We start from the raw sequence: 12,990 nt of genomic DNA on the forward strand, positions 1-12,990 counted from the left end.
GCTGGTGGCTGCAGAGGAGTGGCAGCCTGGCTAAGGAAGCTCCAGCCTGGCTGGCAGCATTGGCTCTTCCATCTCCATTTCTGCTCTTACTAATACACTTGAGTTTTAAGTGGGCTATTCATTTCAAGTGCTACTGGCTGATACTACCCCTTTGGTTTTCCTAAAGAGGCTGTGCTTAGGAGTAAGTTTCTATAAATTGGCAGGGTTCATCTGCCTCTGAGATTTTACAATTGTTATTTCAGGTCACATCTAAAAAAGCATAGGCCAGCAGATGTAAGGCTCATCCGTGTAATCTGTCTATGGTATATCATAAGTTTGCAAGTGGAAGGCACAGGGCCTCAGCACTGGAGCATATTTAAGGGGATTCTGTGGAATTTCTGAAAACATGAGTCTTGCCCCAGGCAATGTGTTGCATAAGGGAGTTGTGCAATGCCAAACTGCCTAAAGTCTGCCATAATTTGTATACTTTGTGTACTTGCCTTTCTAGTCTAACTTCCTTTCCACAGCTGTGAGTTAGAATCTGTACTTACTCTTGGGTAAATGAGAAAATGAGACTTGACACACTGAAAAAGGCAGAGCCTTTCTTTGTGTGTGTGCAGCCTGTGCCATCTGAAATCAGTGACCAGGTAATGCCTTCCAGGCAGTGTAAACTAGTCTGGGCTAGAAGTAAACTGTGGGCAAGGGATGAAGGTCCAGAAACCATTTATTGTCGTGCTGCTGTATGCTACTGATAATCAGTGCTCATAGAGTCCCTGCTAGTACCAGGAGCACCTTATTCTGAAGTACAGGGACTCCTGGGAGTTAAACTGGTTTGACTGATCCCATTTGCTACTTGGCTTTAGAGAGAAGAAATTAAAGCCACAGTTGTGGTAAGAGGAGTGTGAAATGTTTGCAGGTGAAGAGGAAATGATTCTAAATGTTTTGGCTTTTGTAATCACCAAAAAAATAACAAATCATAATTTTTGTAAAAGAGTCCTTTCAAAGTCTTGGTGAAACTGCTTGAGAAAAAAAGAGATTTGAAATTTTAATGTGAACATTCATCAGCTAAATTTTTGTTTAAAATTTTGTAATTAGATGGAACCTGTGGTGGTGACTCAGACAAAGCAGAAGTGGATAATTTCACTCAAACATCATGCACCTTAAAGGCAATGCTGAACTCCAATGAAGTAATTCCTCTTCTAGTTCCAGTCACAAATGACCTTTTATTGCTGCTTTTTGGTCAAAGCACCTCTTGTAGACCATTGTCTTAAGTGTTGTGATTCTCTGGGGTATCTATTTCCTTATCATCTTCTGCCTCATTCAATTTTAATAGCTTTAAATAAATTTTTAAAACCTTACTGCGATAGGTAGATTGTAGTAAGTTTGTGGCAGTATGTCCCAGACAAAGTCTTCTCTGCCAATCTGCAAGGATCAAACAATTTGTTTTTTCAATTTCAGTGTCTTTTTGCAGAGCATTTGTTGAATTGAGTGTTCTTCTGATTTCACTGGGGTATGTTAGGAGCCAAAAAGGTATGTTTGGCTCCTATCACTTAAAGCAGTCAGCACCATTAATTGGTAATCTTGGGAAGTTAATTATTTTGATCTTTAGGACACAGTGGCATCACCTACAGTGATGCAGTGAAACTCTTCTTTTCTGATTTTTAAACCATTCCAGTTGCTATCGCTTTTTTCTTTTCTTTTTTCTTTTTTTTTTAATAGAATTTAGAATTTACTGGGCTATTTACAAATTTCATAGAACATTTTGTTCTCTGATTTAAATCCTGCATACCAAGTGCCTGCCTGGGGCAAAGACAAAAAAAAGAAAAGTTTGCTTTGATACTCTAAAACTGGTTGAATAAATCCTGTGCAGCTGGCCTGCGTGAAATGTGTCCAGTGACAGCAAGCGGCAGCAAGGATTCAGAGGGATAGGGAGAGCTCTGTGCTGTCAGATGTTGCAGTGTTTTATTGCTTTGGCTGGGAATGGCAGGAATGTGTAGGTATCTCTACTGCTCAGTATAAGGGTGCAAAGTGGTTCCCTCAGGCATGTGTGTGGACAAAACTGCTGCACAAGTGTGCAATGCTGCCTTCTGTGTATGTTTGTACGTGTTCTGGTGTTTTCCAACTTCGGAACTGTGGTTAAAGCCTTAAAGGGAATGTGTGAGTCTGCAGCAGCTGAGAATACATTTCCAGCACTGGAGGTTCCCATGTGGTTGAGTATCTGTCCCATCCTTGGTGAGGAATTGTCTAACCTGTACTGTGGTGTTCATCAAGGGAAATTCTTGGAGACTTATTTAAATGTCCAAGCCACGCAGTATAGGTTACACTTGTCTCTACTTGTGGGTGAGATGTCAGGGACCATTATGGATTGGAGAGTGTTTTTTCTGCCTGTGCTGTTCTCACTACCAGCTCTGTTCATCCAACTGTCTCTCATCACTTTGCTTCTCTTTGTAATATAACCCAGCTGAGACATGGTCCCGAGGGAAAAGTGGCTTAAATCTGAATCTTGAAAAGTCAAGAATTAAAAGATGCATAGCTCAGGAAAAGAAATTTTGGAATACAAAGTTACGAAGGCTGTGACTGGTTTACATGAGCAACTTGCAGCAAGGTCATGTTTTCCTCTGAAAGTGCGTCAACAGGAATTTGAAAATCCTGCTTTTACTCGGGTGGTGTGAGCAGAGTGCTTTTAGCCTTGCTCTGCAGTGCCATCTCTGTGAATCCAGCTCCATTCTCAGGCTCCAGAGAGCTTCCAGGTTCTCCAGAAGCACAAGTGTAACTGCAGTGATTGAGACCAGATTTACAGAACTGGCCTCTGGAGCTCAGAATGGCAGGACTCAGAAAAGAAGGAAACATAGAGGCTTTCATTAGTTCAGGTGTTTATCAGTAATACACTAAGAGGGACTTTAAAAAAGAGATTTGTATGTATTGGACGGTAAACAAATTTCTAGCAAAATGAGGCAAGAATAAAACTGCACTTGGAGACAGTTTGACCAATAGTTTCTGACAGGGGTTTTTGGGGTTTTTTTTTTCTCTTCCTGTGTCATTTGTAGAGATCCTGCATTGAAATTATGCTCTGTCCTACAGGGACCACTGGCTTGAGCAAGTGCATGACAATTCTTAGGATGCCTGTGCTGAAAGACTTCTCTTAATGAACCTTGATGGTGTTTGGTTTCATTTGTTCCAGAATGGGATTGCCCTTGCTGTTGCTGTAGGCTCATGATCTGGACCCAACCCTAGGACTCGAGCAGGACTGAGGGACACATGGTAAGATTGTGTTACCTGTGCACAGGAGGATTGTGAAATCTGGGATGCGTGGCTTTCATCTGTCTGGTCTGACGCAATGGACAGGTAAGTTTCTGTATTGATGGAAGAGCAATGGACAGCAAGGAGAGGAGGTGAAAAATCCTTAGGAAAGCTAAAAACAGAAGAGAAGCAGCACTGAGAGTGGGCCAAAGCTTTTGGTTGTGTATGTGAGCATTACTCATATACCTTCAAGAGGGTACATGCTTTAACTGAGCGTGTACCAGCTGAGGACTTGGCCCATAATGTCCTTTATAAAGCTCTGGTTCCTCCCCAAATAGTTTTTCCCTCCCTCTTCAAAGGGCACCTGTTGTTGGTGGAGTTGGTGATGATACTGGATTAGTGCACATGCGGTCAGCCTGCTTGGCCTCGGCCCTTTGGACCCAAAATGAACTCCAGCTGCTGCTGCCCAGAGCAGGTGCTTCATCCAGCCCGAGCAGCTGTTTGGCCAAGAGGAGGGGGAGGTCCCCTGGAGGACCCAGAGGAACGACTGATCAGCAGCAGGCAAGGAACAGGGAAGTGTGCCACGGAGACCTGGTTTTTATACCCAGCAGACAAAAGTTGTTCTAGCATTTCCTTGTGGAAATAGGGAACACTGGCTGTCCCTCTGCATCCACTGAGCTCAGTACCATGATGGATTATGGTTCCCAAAAAAGAGGGACCACTAAAGACCAGCAGGACTGGTTAAAGCTCCAAAGAGTGGCCCAGCAAAAGTGAGATTGGGCATAGAATCATAGAATAGTGCACGGGCTAATGGCCTGCTACCTCTGATAGCTTGGGCTTCACACTCACACTGCTAGAGGGGAAAAAACAAAAGCAGAGATAATTTGGGGTGTGAAGCAACTACAGGGAACAGTGCCAGGGAATGGAGGCAGAGGGGGTGTGTATGTATATCTATATCTATATCTATATCTATATCTATATCTATATATATATATATATATGTAGATATCTATATTTATATATCTATATCTCCATATACTTGGGAGTGTATGAGTATATGTATGGAGATGTAATGGTTGGGAGTTTGAGGTCAGACTTTGAGGACAGGGCACAGATAGTTTGTGTCAGAGATAAAGCAGCAGCAACCTATGATTAGAGTGACAGGGACAGGACAAGGATGCAGGTTTTGTGGAGTAAGGGAATCACAACCTTCAAAGGGATGAGGGCTGCTTGGAGTAAGGTCAACCCAGACCTACAGCAAGAGGTAGTGGGGAGTACCTTGCAGAGCAGGGAGTCTCACAGGATAAGCTGTTCAAAGTAATTTCTATCACTGGCATCACAAACAGCCCTTTCCAAGTCCCTTCCAGCATTCCTTCAATTTATTCCCCTTCAACTCTTGTCACTGACCTTGCAGTGGTTCCCATGCAGTCCTCCACTCTCAGATTATTCCCATGCTGTTAGCAACAGTGCTCCTGGCCTCCCTTTCCAGGAACATGCACTCTCTGGTGGTGTCTGCATGTGTCACTGTAGGCATTAACACCAAGTTTAATGTGACCCCTTAGGTCCCATGCTCTTACCTGTATTAATTGACGTTACCAGAGTCCTTCCACTTCCTCTAACAGGCTCAGTTTGTGTCCCTGTCCTGTGGGTGTTTTTGTCATATCCCATCAGCCAGACTTTTCATTCTGTGCATCTTTGCTGATGGCTCAACCAGGTTTACACTGAACCTCCATAAGGAGGGGTAAATGCTAAGCAAGGATACTTCCTTGTCCAGCTGTAACAGGATTATTCAGGCCAGATTTCATTACAGCATAGCCTAAGAGTAGGAGAAAACATGACTATCAGAGGCCTCTCTTTGTCAGGAAATGGGATTTCCGCAGGTGCTCGGTTGTAAATGCTTTGCATGCTTCTAAGGCTTGGCACATGGCATTGCTGAATCCTGATTCAGGATGCAAGAATGTCTCATGACCCCTGCCATGAAAAGTGGTGTCTGGCCATGTTTGGAAATCAGCCGTCGATGATGACAGTAGATGAGTATGGGTGAAATGAGGAGCTTGGCTTCGACACTAAGCAAGACTTGTTAAACATTGTAAATACAGATGTCCAATTCATATTTTGAATAATGAATATTATGAACTTGTCTGTAGCAAGTGGTAAGAAGCTGGATCATCTTTCTTCATCTGCTCGCTGCCTTCACGGAATTTGCAAGTGTGACAAACTATTTCATCCCTTTACAGGATTAGGTAAGATTGGTAACCATAATTCATGTGTAGAAATAGTCTAAATAGTCAAATATATGGATTTAAAGTTACCTATGTGGTGGCAGGGAAATTGTTTCCATTTTGGTTTATTTGTTTCTTGGATTGGTCGGGTTATGCAACTGTCTTCATTTGTTTATTCTTTTGGATGAAAATCTGCAGCTGTACAGGCCTGTACCATTTCTGTCCCAATGTAGCTCTTCCATCAGGTATTCCTGCTATTTGGTTTGCTTCTATGTGAAAATTAAGGAATTGGAAAATTAGTACCAGAAACTCTACACAAATTAAATTCTCAAGACTGTTAAGGAGAGGGATGTGTTAGGAGTAGGGTGTTTCTGTGCTCATTCTGTTCTTACATCCCTCGGACAAGTCACTGTTTCATGTGGAAAGAAACACCACACACTACTGTTCCCAGTGTGTGGTGTAGCTCTGTGCCAGGGGAGATGTCCTCCTGTGGATACCAGCAGTAGTTCTGTGCTGTCTCCTTACCTGTCTGATAGCATGGCTGGCTGATACCCACACCCACTGATCACCTGGCAGCTGCTGCCATGCCTCCTTCCTCTGCACTTCTCTTCCTCAGCTTCCTTGAACTCAAGATGAATGAAAGTGCAGCTTTTCAAATCTTGGTGGAATAGTGAATTCTTGCGAAAAACCAAACCAAATGACATTTTCAGAGTGGCCCCGTATTTAAGTGTGGCAGTGCATTTAATTTGGTATTCCAGAGGTTTTTAATGACCTACATGTGGATAGGAATTTTTTGAAGCATCTGTGTTTTGCTAATGAAAAAGTAATTTGGTACCAAGGATTTAAACCATCCTAAAGATGTGTGGCAATGCCCAGTGTCCTGTCTGGTGAGGAACAACTGAGTGAAACAGTTTGAGTGTGGTAGATCATAATTTACTAACTGCTGGATTAAGACCAAGGAAATAAAGAGCTTGTTAGCAGGCTTCCACATTTAGGGGATCTGGAGAGCAAAGAGGTTTACTTTATATGAGGCCCATGTTATGCTGTGCAGGAATTCCCAGTTCAGGGTCAAAAATACTGACAGTGCCCTCTCACCAGAGAGCCGACAATTAGCTTGCTGCCGGTAGGAAAAACAGCCTTTAAGTGGTGAGTGAACAGAGTGTCAGCAATGGACCTGGAGAGAGGGGCAGCACACAGTCAGAGCCAGTGACATTCTTCACACCTGCTGTGGGGCATAACAGTAGCTGGCTGCCTCAGCCCGTGGCACTACAAGCAGAGCATTGTGCTGTGACACAGCCTGGACAGCGATTGAATTACACACCGATTAGGTCTTCGCCTTCTCCCTGTCACTGTGGACAATGGAGAATCAGAGAAGTGGACATGAGAGCTTTAGCAGGCCTTGTGCTCTCCAGCAGAGGAGGATTAGTTTGTAAATGGTAAATTGTGTTGGGGCCAAGAGTCGTAAAACTGAACTCTTGCCCTGCTGCTGCCTCAAAGGCACAGGCTCTGCAGAAAAGCCCTTCTCCCCCCTTCTGCTAAATGCTGTGATCAGGGGAGGGGTGGGCATATGGTGGAATCTGCTCCTCCTTTCCTCTGCCAAAAAAGGAAGAAGAAATTGGTACATTGGTACAAATTTTGCTCCTCACCATCTCTTACTGTCTTTTCTAAGGAAGGGCATGGGATTAAATTAATCAGTCTTCTGCCATTTCCACAGGGATGCGGATTTACCTCTCCCCGAGGTGCTGCTGGCTGGTTCACTGCCTGCTGGAGGGTGTCTCTAAGATCTGACTTAACCTGAAGCATGCACTTCCTCAGGAGGTCTGCAGCAGGGCTGGAGGACTGCAAGCACTGCATCCCTTCCCTCCTGTCACCTGCTGCCTCACATCTGCAGTGCCTGTGCTGTGCTCTCAGCTCCCTCTCCCTGAAATGTTCCTCGTGGTGGTTTGTATGGAGCTGCCTTGGAGCAGGCTTTGCTTTTGGCGGCAGTATCCCTTGTTTCTAGGCCATTCATGAAGAAGATGGCTTTATCCTTGCTTTTATTCCACTGGGACTAGCTCCTCTACCCACAGGCACCAAAAATGGCAAATCTTCATAACTTTTTTTGATTTTCAATTGAAGCTCTACATCACATGAACTTGGGGTTTTTTGAGAGGTAAAGACTTTTTTTCTTTTTCTTTTTTTTTTTAAATGACACCAAATAAAAACCCAAACACCACAGCCCAACAAACTCAAAACTGACAGAAAAAAAAATCAAAACCCACCCATTGAACCCAAGTTGGAGAAACAACTGCACTGTGTGACTGATACAGTCCATGGGAGTACAAAGCATTCCAGTCTGATCTTGCACATCCACTCCCTATACCTATTAATAGCTTTTAGGCATTGGCATAGACATGGAGATGGACAAGAGTAGTTTGCCATGCAAACATTTATCTGGGAACCATACTATTTTCTGGAACTAAAGATTTCAGTGTGATAAAGTGGACATATTAAAGCATTGGGAGAGATAGGGGGGATGTAACTGCCCTTAAACTGAGGTTGGATTAGGCATTCTCACATCTTGGAGTCTGCCAGTAAACAGCAAAGTATATGAGCAATGGAAATATGTTCTTCTTAATCTGTAAAAAGAAAAGGACTGTTTTGAAAATCCATCAATCTTTCAAATCATCTTAAGGCATATTGATCTTGAATCATCACAGGGGAATTCAACAGGGGTGTCCTTGTTAGTGATCTAAAAATATAAATGTGGTTGAATACATGGAAAACTGTATCTTATTCCAGTTGTCTTTATTACTGCAATAAATGATATCAACTCTCTTCCTACAGACTTTATTTTATCTGTTTACAGTGCTGGCATTTATTTTGTTTTGAGCTGAGAAACAGTGTATGCCTAGATACTGTAAGGTTGTAGAGGCTTTATGAACATATCATTTAAAAGGAATTGTTTCTGCTCTGGTTAGTAGTTTGAACTGAGAAAAGATACTCATATTTCATGCTCCTGAAAGAAATAGTAGACTTGCTGTAATACAGCAGTTCTGAGTAATCTGCTCATAAACAATCCATTCCAGATCCAGAAAACTCCCAAATATCTCCCACCTATTTTCTCTAATAGGTGGCAAATCCTCAGTAACTCTCAAAAATGCTCACAAGTCTGCAGGACATGAAGGCTTTGCTTTGGTTTATTTTTTGTAAAGTTTGGTAAAAAAAAAAAGAGAAATGTAGCTGTTGTTCAACATAGTCAGTACTGATAACAGAGTTCATTTTCAAAACTGGAAAATAACAGCTATTCTAAGTAGTCACTGTTGGGTTTACTGCTATGGAGTGTTTCAGAGTTAAGTTTTAAAACAAAAAAAGGAAAACCAGTCATTCACGAGTGCTGATACAGGAATGACAGAGGTTAATACCACTGACATCATGTTGGAACTGTATAGCATTTTGTTAATGGTTATTAATGCCCTGCTGCTGGGAGACAGACAGTGCCAGCTGCCATTAGTGTGGTGCCTCTGCGGGTGTGCCTGGGCCTCTGCTCAGGAAGGACAGGGCCCTGAGGAAGGCTCAAATCTGCTCCCTTCTGAAACAGGAGGAGAGGAGACACTGAGAGAAGGTATTTGCAGTGCCTTGCTCAGAACAGGGCTTGGAGAGTGAAGCAGGAGCAGCAGACACACCTATGGAGCCACGTCCAGAAGGTACTGAGAGCTTCTGTTCAATTCAGATCTCCAGGACTAAACTCAAGATACACGTGCTTTGGAAGAAAACAGCACTAGATTCAGATAAACATGCATGGAAATGATGCCAGTAAGCCTGGGGAAGAAGCCCAGGTTCATGTAAGAGAACTCAGAGCTTTGTACATCAGGGGAAAGGAGTCAGAAATGCTGTAGACTGGAGGAGAAAAGCCCTTGAGAGGAAGGGAAAGGAACTTTGTAACGGCAGAATGATGATGGATATGGAACAATTAATTAGCTTTGACTACATCATATTCATTATACTTCTAGATTTGTGGGTTTAGCTGCCTCACTTGGGGCTGGCTATTACTTTGTGTAATACCTTTGAATTTCATCCACCATAAGGGAATGAAACAGATACAGAAAAGTGCAATATGTCAGTGTAGCATATCAAATTGAGACAGGCATTTTTAGCAGTCTGTGCTGAACAGAGGTTTAAGCCTGCATTAGATTATTCCGTAAGTGTATTGTTGTTATGACAAACCTGAAAGGAGCTAAAAGCATTTCAGTAGATCAAAAAAGGAAGCTTTGATTTGCTTTCCCACAGCCTGGACCCAAAATGGGATTGCCAGCCAGTCTTACATGTCCTGGCTGTGTACCACGCAATCACCCCCTGGTGAATGGCAGCAGAACACCTGGAGATGAGTTGTGAGTCCTGTGGGAGTAACTGGCTCACCAGGTCTCTCCAAATTGTTCAGCTTCTAGATCTCTAAATGCTGGTGCAGTGTAACCTGAGTAATGCGCTGGGAATGTTTAGCCAAGAAATGCCTGATGGCCCAAGGACATTTTGATGGTGACTGCTATCTGATGTGCCACACAGACTGTTGTACTCTCTCTCATGCTAATTAAAAACTTGTACATCACTGCTTATGTTTTCTAAAAGAGAAAATGCGAGTTTCATCCCATGAGTCTCAGGTTTGGGCACGCAATTTAATTTAAAACCCCATTAATTTTGCACACCCATTAATTATTAGAAATAAATGGAAACATCCATGCAATATTGTACATGTACTCCCCAGTTATGCAGCTTAATATTCAAACACAATGATTTGTACAGACTTTATTTTCTCTGATCACTTTTACAAATAGAGTTGCCCATACAAATAATTTGCAGTCAGTTTCCCTCAGAGCAAAGTGTGAGCAGCAGGAGCAGCAGGTCAAGGGGAGCAGTTCTCCTCTGCATGACATTGCATCATCATTACTACAGGTAAATTGTTTGTCTGGTTTTAAGGATTAATATTTAATATTTTTTCTTTTTTTCTTTTCTTTAGCTACATAAAATGGTTCATGTTACTCTTTCCAGTAGCTCAGGCTTCTATAATTACTACAAAAAATTTGCAAGGAAAAAAAGAAAAGTGTAACCATACACACTGACTATTTTGAAGAGCTTCAAACTGAAAGTAACATTGGAATTCTGTATTCCTTCAAGAAAATAGACTCTTACTCATTAACTTCTAGTCTTTGATGTTGGTAGATAACATTTAGAAGAATTTTTAATGGCTGGGACTCAAGCTTGACTTTTCATTTGCATTTCAGACTAGAGCAAATCAAACAAACCAGAATGAAGTTTGAATAAGCTTCTACTCACTCCAATCAGTGCGGGATAGCCCCTGCAATCTAATGTATGTCTAGGCTTTGCCTCTTGAAATTTTTCTTCTGGGGGTGAGGAAAGAGGAGAATTTGTCTATAATTTACAGTTAACAGAGTCTATAATTAATAATTAACAGAGCAGCAGTGAGCCTCTAAAAGGTGCTTTTATCTTAAAGTAATAATCAATACAAGGTCATTTCTGAAGGATAAAGCGGCAGTTTGGCTTGGGTGGGTTTTTTTTGTGGATTTGGGTTTCTTTGCATATAACGAAATATGGTAACTGGTGCCTCTTATTATGCCTACAATGTAACTCTCTCTGGAACCTTGATTTATTGTTTTGGATTTGTAGCTGGTGAAAAGGAAGTTAAAAATAATTTCCAAAACCTGATCTCTAGCAGATGAACATCTTGCAGAAAAACAGTCAGGTATGTTCTAATGCACCAATATTTGGGTCTTCTTCTGGGTGTTGCATTATGAGTCTGTTTAAAATACTCCACCTCTTTAACATTTTGACTATGTTGGCATTTCCCTATAGTTGCCAGAATGGTGCCTGACTGAAAATTAGTCATCCTGTATTTGTGCAAATATGCAGTGCTTGTCTGGAGACCTGTGTGGAATGGTTGAATGTGCCATGGGCTGGTTATTAGTTTGTATGACTGCTGTGTACAGAACCATACACTGAGCTATTTCTGGCTGTGTTTTGGGGAGTTTGAGCTGAATTCTGTTTATTGACCCTAATGTGTGTGTGTTTTCTTCCTTTGTGGAAAGAGAATAGGACTTTTGAATTGGTCACGACAACAGAAACAATGAAAGTTGTTGTCTCTTTGTTGAGAAAAGTAACTCCCTAACTTGAAATCATGTGTGCCAAGTTACCTTCACTGCCATTGTGAGAGCAGCAGCAAAAAGTTCACATAGTTAATAACTGGACTTTTATGGGTAAAGTACATACCTTTCTCCTAGAAAGAAGTAGTACCCTATCTGGCTTCACTCAAGCATCAGCAAGAGTTTTAGAATCACAGAATGGCCTGGGTTGGAGGGGTTGTGATAAGGCACGAAATGATGACACAGACACTGCTGCTCTCGAGGGGAACAAAAAAGAAAAAAACCTTTATTTTCTGACTCCAACATTTATAGTTTTCCAAAGGTGACAGTGGATTGGAGGGTCACCGTGCCACCTCCCCAATGCCCCTGGACAGACCAAGGGGCCATCAATTCTCTCCACCTCCATGAAAGAATGCAAAACATAGGTTATTTACAGAACTGTGTGTGAGAAAGTTTGTTGAAAGAATGCAAACATCAGAAGGCTTAACAAAGTCTTACAAAATCAGAGCGACATTGGAGGGACCTTAAAGATCATCTCGTTCCAACCCCTCTGCCATGAGCAGGGAGGACACCTTCCACTAGACCAAGGTTGCTGAGAGCCCCATCTCCAACCTGGCCTTGAAACACTTCCGTGGATGGGCCATCCACACTTCTCTGGGCAACTTGTACCAGTGTCTCATCATTCTTACAGTAAAGAATTTCTCAATACCTAATCTAAACCTATTTTCTTTCATTTTAATACCATTCCTCCCATGCCCTGATGAAAAGTCCCTTCCCAGGTCTTGTAAGCCCCCTGTAAGTACTGGAAGATGCTATAAAGTCTCCTCAGAGCCTTCTCTTCTCCAGGCTGAACAGCCCCAACTCTCTCAGCCTGCCAAATTTCTTTAGTGTTTGAAAAATGCTGAAGAGCACTTGTTTTTCTGCCTTTCTTCCTCTCCTCCTTATGAAGTGGAAGGACTTGCACTCCTGTTACTTCATGGGAGATATATTAATTCATCATAGGCTTTTCTATATGAACAGGTTTACAGGGTTGTGTTGCCAAATTGATAATACCAGAGGAAGGTGTAAAAGCATAAGGGAAACATGAAATTGAATGTCTTAGTTAAAGGTGCAAACTGCAGATGTGAGCAAACTGCAAAGCTATTCAAACTGTGAAGGAAATTAGGAGCACTGAATTCATTGGGAGCTGAAGATGTTAAATAAGCACCTTGAGTAGAAAGGATGCTGTCAGACACTGGGGATGGGGCTTGGCTGCTGGGGAACCATGTGATGCTCCAAAGCTAGTTGTTTTTAGGGGGCACAGTATAGAGTTGAATGGGCTTATAAATATGAGCACTTCAGCCATGTGCCTCAAAAGAACATCACTTCAACCTGTACCTGTTATAAATAAAGGAGATTAAAAGGGAGAAGTTGAA

This window comes from Onychostruthus taczanowskii, unplaced genomic scaffold (genome assembly GCF_017590055.1).
Source record: "Onychostruthus taczanowskii isolate IOZ18803 unplaced genomic scaffold, ASM1759005v1 scaffold49, whole genome shotgun sequence".
NCBI lineage: Eukaryota > Metazoa > Chordata > Aves > Passeriformes > Passeridae > Onychostruthus > Onychostruthus taczanowskii.